The sequence below is a fragment of the Sinocyclocheilus rhinocerous genome, unplaced genomic scaffold (assembly GCF_001515625.1).
Source record: "Sinocyclocheilus rhinocerous isolate Xijiao unplaced genomic scaffold, SAMN03320098_v1.1 scaffold835, whole genome shotgun sequence".
NCBI lineage: Eukaryota > Metazoa > Chordata > Actinopteri > Cypriniformes > Cyprinidae > Sinocyclocheilus > Sinocyclocheilus rhinocerous.
The window spans coordinates 904,874-911,460 of NW_015647431.1; the positions used below are offsets into that span (position 1 = coordinate 904,874).

A 6,587-nucleotide genomic window follows, 5' to 3' on the forward strand; every position below is an offset into this window, starting at 1 on the left:
AAATATGAAGCAGCACAACTGTTTTCAACATTAACCATAATCAGAAATGTTTCTCGAGCAGCAAATCAGCATATTAGAATGATTTCTGAAGGATCATGTGACACTGAAGACTGGAGTAATGATGCTGAAAATTCAGCTTTGTGTCACAGGAATAAATTACTTTTTCAAATCTATTCAAACAGAAATCAGTTATTTTAAATTGTAATAATGTTTTATAATATTATTAATATGACAGTATTTGTCATCAAATAAATGCAGCCTTGATGAGCATAAAAACACCTTACCGACTACAGACTTTTGAACGGTAGTGTACTTGTTAAGATAAACGTTTAAAAATTCAAAATCTAATCATCAGTTGTGATGTCATCACAATATTTGCATTCTGAATTCTAATTGGTCTTTCTGAGATTGGTCTTTTCTTTTTTTGCTGCTATCTAACAATTTTTAGCCACTTAATGCTAATATACAGTCAACAGTAAATAAGGCACATGGCGAGTGTCAGGACAACCGAAAGCGGCTCATTTCCTTCATGCTGCTGAACTAAAGATTAAACCCAAAACTTTCACACACCAGTATCTCCTCCGCAAATGCAAATCTAATTTATTTATTTTCTTTTCTGAGAAGGCATCTCATTAAAGGTATTTTAGTGGTGTGAAACACAAAGCGGCAGGAGTTTGTCTTCGGGCTGTGTGTGTGTGTGTGTGTGTGTGTGTATCACACAAATATATAGTACAATGGGGTAATTTACAGTCTGCAGACATTGGTGATGCACTGAAATAAAAATTATTGGTAGAAATAAAAAATTTTGGACACATTGGTTCAAAAATAAAATAAAAGATTCTGAAAGCAGAATAATAATAATAATTATATATATATATATATATATATATATATAAGCAATGACTTCACAAACACACATATACACTATATATATATATATATAATAATAATAATATGAACCAATTTCACACTGTTACTAGAATAGAGGTCAAAATTAAGCCTATATCTGAGATTGTGTGACCTGACGTGACTGGTACTGACAAATTACCATGCTACAAAAAAAAAAAAAAAAAAAAGATTTTCTTACTCTGTGTTTTTATTTTGTTTTCCAGTACTAATACCCTAAAATGATTTAAGATTTTTTGTTTTTTGTTTTTTATCTCACTTTATTTTAAGGTCCAATTCTTACTATTAACAGACCACTTTTGCCTCAATAAACTCCTAATTTGCTGCTTATTAATAGTTAGTAAGGTAGTTGTGAAATTTAGGTATTGGGTAGGATTAAAGATGTAGAATATGGTCATGCAGAATATGTGCTTTATAAGTACTAATAAACAGCCAATATGTTAATAATAGGAATGTTAATAAGTAACTTGTTAATAGTGAGAATTGGTTCCTAAACTAAAGTGTTACCCTTTTTTAAATTATAAAAAAATAAATATCTGCCAGTGCGTACAGAAAATAATCTTAATTCAAAAGGAAATGTTTCTGACCCTATTGGCATATTTGTTCTTTTTTTTTTAAGCATAAATATGCTTAATTTAGCTTGTTCAGAAATCAAGACTCAATATCTTAAAGGGGTCATATGATGCTGCTAAAAAGAACATTATTTTGTGTATTTGGTGTAATGAAATGTGTTTATGCGGTTTTGCTTCTGATTTAAGAATGTGTATATATTTGTACTTGAAAACAAGACAAAAACACTGAGTAAGAAAGTCAATTTTTTTGCAGCCCAAACTCAAGCTCAGGGTTATTACAGTTAACTAAAACTAAAATTAAAACCATGAAAATATCTTTACTTGAAATAAAATAAACGTTAACTGAAATAAAATCAAAACTTTTTTTGCCAAGGCAATATTTCTCATTTTAATTTAGTTGATGATTTAGTATTTATTATTTTATTTAATAAATTGATGTACTAAAATAAATAAAATTAAAACTGTAATAATAAAAATATATAGATCTATATAGAAATATAAACAAAACTGCTAAAATGACAAAAAAACACTACACAACAAGATTACTAAAACGTCAACTAAAATTAAAATGAAAACAAATACATAAAATAAAAACTGATTCAAAATATTAATAGAAACTGTAATAGTATCTCAATGATTCTAAAATAAATAATATAATAATTTATATTTGTACAAAAAATATGTGAATAATTCAGTGACTTTCTAGGTGATCAACTTTTTAAAGAATTTTTTATGAGCAAAACTTGTGCAGTTTCATAGATGTTGAGCCTTAAATCCCCACAAATCACATCCTGTGTAAAAATTTTGTTTTAATGAATTAAATAGTTACTGTACCTGAACCTGAAATGAAAAACCAAGCCGAAGCTGGCCTTGCATTGTGTGTTGTGCAGCAGACCTCTAGTGTGAAGCGAGGGCAAGATCAGAAACAAGCCACAGGAGAATTTGTGAATCTATATATTATAGAGATACAGGCCTCCAAAGTATGTGTCTCTCATCCTCGTCTCTGGCTCGGTCCTGTCACTCAGTCTCCTGGTGTGTGTCTTCCTATCTCAGGGGCTGCAGGGGCCCCTGCTGTAAAGCCTCTCATCTGCTCTCATTGCCTCCAGCTCTATGCCATAAGTGCATTGATTTCCATGTACGTCTAATTACTGCTCATAATCTATTCATTCCAGCTCCGGCAGAGAGCAGCAGCTGTCCCTGCACTGGCTTCTATCATATTATATTTTATTTTTATTAATTAATAAAACAAATTAATTATAATAATTAATAATAATTATTAACAATTAATAAAACCTTTTTAATTTAGGACATAAACTTTGACTTTATAAATAGTGGCATCAGAGCAGCTTGTTTTTAACGTTAAAATGATAGTTTGATTTCACTCAAACATGAATATCCTGTGATACTCACCGTTATTCCAAGCCACTATCTTTCATTCATAACATAACATATAAACATTAACATAAAAATGTCAGAATGTTTATGTTGCTCTATTTCTTACAATGAGAGTAAAGATGAGAGGGATGCTGTTGAACTCCAAAAAAAGATGGGGGAAAAAAAGACAAAAAAAATGAAAAGTGGTCCATATAACTTGTGCACTTTATTTCAAGTCTTCTGAAGCCATGCAATAGCTTTGCGAGAGGATAGGAGATTTTCAGCAAACAACAATGAAAATGTTGGTCTGTTGCTCTGACAAAGCCTTTGTGTAATACAAATTAGCCATATGAACTACGTTTATTTGTTTTGTCTGTCTACAAGCAGCATGTACATTCTGCTTAACATCTCCTCTTTTGTTCTCAGGAAGGTTAATTAAACAGGACTGAATGACATGAGAAAGGTGAGTAAATTATGACAGAATTCTCATTTTGAGCGAACTAATGCTATCCTCATGTCTCAGACAACTATACCTCTTTTCCTCTTTTCCTCATCCTCTCCCCTTTGCTTCAACCTCCGGTGGTTTGCAGAAGGAGGCCTGCGGTAGAGCTGTAATCGGCCCTGCTGATTGGCTGAGCTTTTTGAGCGGTTACAGCAGCGGATTCATGTTCAGTTTGGTTTCTGTGCTGAAAGTAGGATGACGTGAGGTTGGCAGACATGGGGTGGGATCATATAACCCAGTTCATGTATTATTAACCGGCTGTTCACACTGGCCCACTGCATATTGATTACTCTTCCTCAAAACCTAGAACTTTCATTTGTGTTCTCCTAATGTGGCCTAAATAATTAGATGCATTACAAGAACATCGAAAGCATGCTGAGATGCATGTGCACGTACCCAGATTCATAGTGATTATTTTTGCTCTTTGAACATATTCTGCCTGTGGTTGATCAATACAGATGATCAGGTAATATAGAACCACGTTCTCCTGGGATTTCAGGTGGGATGTCCTGTAGCGTTTTCAAGGTGTCTGTCCCGGGTCAGATGTTGTGGTCCACCTTTAATTAGCCGAGTAACCTCTCAGATTTCATAAAACTCGATACTGTCGTCTGATGCGATCGGCCCACTCTCACTGGGCCGGGACTCAATCCACACCAGGAAGTGTTCTACATTTCTCAAGCTTTGACACTCACCTTGCGAGGAGGTTTGAAAATCAATGGCGACAGAGGCGCGGCGTCGTGTTTGGCAGTTAATAAGCTAGAGGAGAAGAACAAAGCACCCTGCTTTCCTTTGAATTCAGATGAGAAAACTCCTCACCACTGTAATCTCGCACATCAAATATTCATATGGGAAAAATGAGTATGCATCAGCGATTATGCTTTCAGATTTACTCAATAATGGAGACTGGCTTGTCTATGTGGTCGAGTCAAGTATTGAAAATGTGTTCCGAATAAATGGGTTTATTGCTTTTTATAAGTGTATGTGTTTTAAATTCCAGTAGCATTCATGGGAAAATATTGTAGATGAATTTTGTTCATGATTTAGCACAAAGCAAGAATTACAATTTGACTAGTCAAGTCAGTCAATCATTTAAAGCAAAGATTTCAGTTTTCAAAGTTTTCCTGCTGCGGAACTAGATCATCGGTAATGCTTAGAGACATGGATGTTCCAACTTCAAATGTTTTACAGCTTATAAACACAGTTTGTCAAAATACAACCCAAATAGATCATGTTCCTTCAACATTTTATGCAAAATCAAGCTTTTTTTGAAGTTTGACAGACATATTCGCTATAAACTGTTGTTCTATGGAAAAGAGCTGTGAGAAGATTCTTAAAGGGTGTCATAGGATGCCCATTTTCCACAAGTTGATATGATTCTTTAGGGTCTTAATGAAAAGTCTGTAACATAGCCTGGTTAAAATTTCTCAATGGTAGTGTAAAAAGCACCTTTTTTACCCTGTCAAAAACAGCTCTTTTCAGAGCATGCAGATTTGTAGCATTTTCCGCGTGAACACAGACACACTAATGTAGATCGGGGGGTGCATTCCCTTCAGAAACAAATGTAATCCACTGCGTCTTCAGACCAAAAAAGCACTGGGTGGATTTTTATCATTTTAGGGTGGTTGTGTACACACACTGCCAACACACATTTCAGTTCAAACAACTTGTAAAAGTGCATGTAGCATTATATGACCCCTTTAAATATACCATAAATAATGATAGAATATTCATTGTTTTGAATGAAATAGTGGTTTAAACATCCAAACTGTCTGTTTGGGAAGATATGTGACTCAGCATTGAGATCTCTAGGTGAAACTGTGGTCGTGGAGAGAAATTCCATTACTGTGATCGTCTGACAGTTGGAGGGGCTGTTCCTCTGGGTTTGGTCTGTATTAACACTCCCCTGTTTGTTTAATTCTTTTAATCTGCTGCCGGGCTCCATGGGGTGTGTCTGATTAGTCTAATTAATTTACTGAGCCATTAGAAACAGTAGAAGTGGGCTAGCAGAGCATTGCGTGAGTTTGTGTAAATTGCACTCAATTTGCTGGTTGCCTCAATTAAACCTGCTTGTACGTTTCAAGGGAATATCAATCCACACACACACACACAAATGTACATAGACCCAAACAGACACCTTTAAATTCTGATTAAAATTAACTTTCGGAATTTAAATCAATTTAATAGTCATGAAGCAGTACTGTAGTTCAAATTTAAATTGTAAGTATTTTTAATGATTTGTGTTTGAAAATTAAGAATTATTCAAATGGAATGAAAGAAGACATTCAGATTTCAGTAAAAAAAAATTAAAGAAATGAATGCTTTCATTCAGCAAGGAGACATTATATTGATCAAAAGTGACAGTGAAGATATTTATGCTATTATAAAAGTTTTTTATTTCAAATATTAATTAAGAATTGGTTTAAAAAATGCATCATGGTTTCCACAAAAATATCAAAATGTTTCTTGAGCAGCAAATCAGCATATTAGAATGATTTCTGACGGATTATGTGACACTGGAGTAATGATGCTGAAAATTCAGCTTTACATCACAGAAATAAATTATATTTTAAAATAAAGGGGAAACAAAATATTTTATTTATTTACTTATTTATTTATTTATTTATTTTCAAATAAATGGAGCCTTGATAAACATTAGAGACTTATTTCAAACATAAACAACTTTGCACTGACCCCAGACTTTTGAGCGGTCGTGCATATGAAATGGCTGAATATGTCTAAAAAATATATGGTGGACAATTAAAAATTAAAATCTCTTTTTGATGGCTTTTTAATAACAAAAATAAGAAAAAATATATATGTTTTACATATCAAGGAATAAACAGGCATAATTAGTCAATATTAATTGTTTACTTTGTCACTTGTGTTACACTAATGAAATCTCACTGTATTGTTGAATTTGTTTGAAATGCAATTCAATACATTCTTCTTCTTGTTTTTCCATTTCAACTTCCTATGGTTTGTAGCCAAATTAATTCATATTCAGAAACTAAATAAGAGCAAATGCTTAAATTCTACATGTTGCCCAATCTAACACACACACGCACACACACTGTTCGCTCTCCTCCTTGTGCTACTACATTAGCGAGGGGTGTTTCTCTCCGGCTAATTAGAGCAAAGAGGTGTGATCTGGTTTTTCGATTAAGGCACATGCTCAGAACACTCCAGAAGTACTTTACCCCCCTCCTCCCATCTCAGAGCAGGGTACGAGGGTG

At 33.6% G+C, this 6,587-nt stretch overlaps 1 long non-coding RNA gene across 1 annotated transcript in view; it reads left to right on the plus strand.

Annotated features, from left to right (window-relative positions):
- Positions 1 to 3,469, plus strand: part of LOC107709068 (uncharacterized) — a 14,320-nt gene extending 10,851 nt beyond the window's left edge. The window contains exons 2-3 of the long non-coding RNA XR_001636434.1: positions 3,279 to 3,315; positions 3,443 to 3,469. This is a non-coding gene — a long non-coding RNA (uncharacterized LOC107709068). The remainder of the gene's footprint in view (positions 1 to 3,278; positions 3,316 to 3,442) is intronic.
- The last annotated feature ends 3,118 nt before the right edge of the window (positions 3,470 to 6,587 follow it).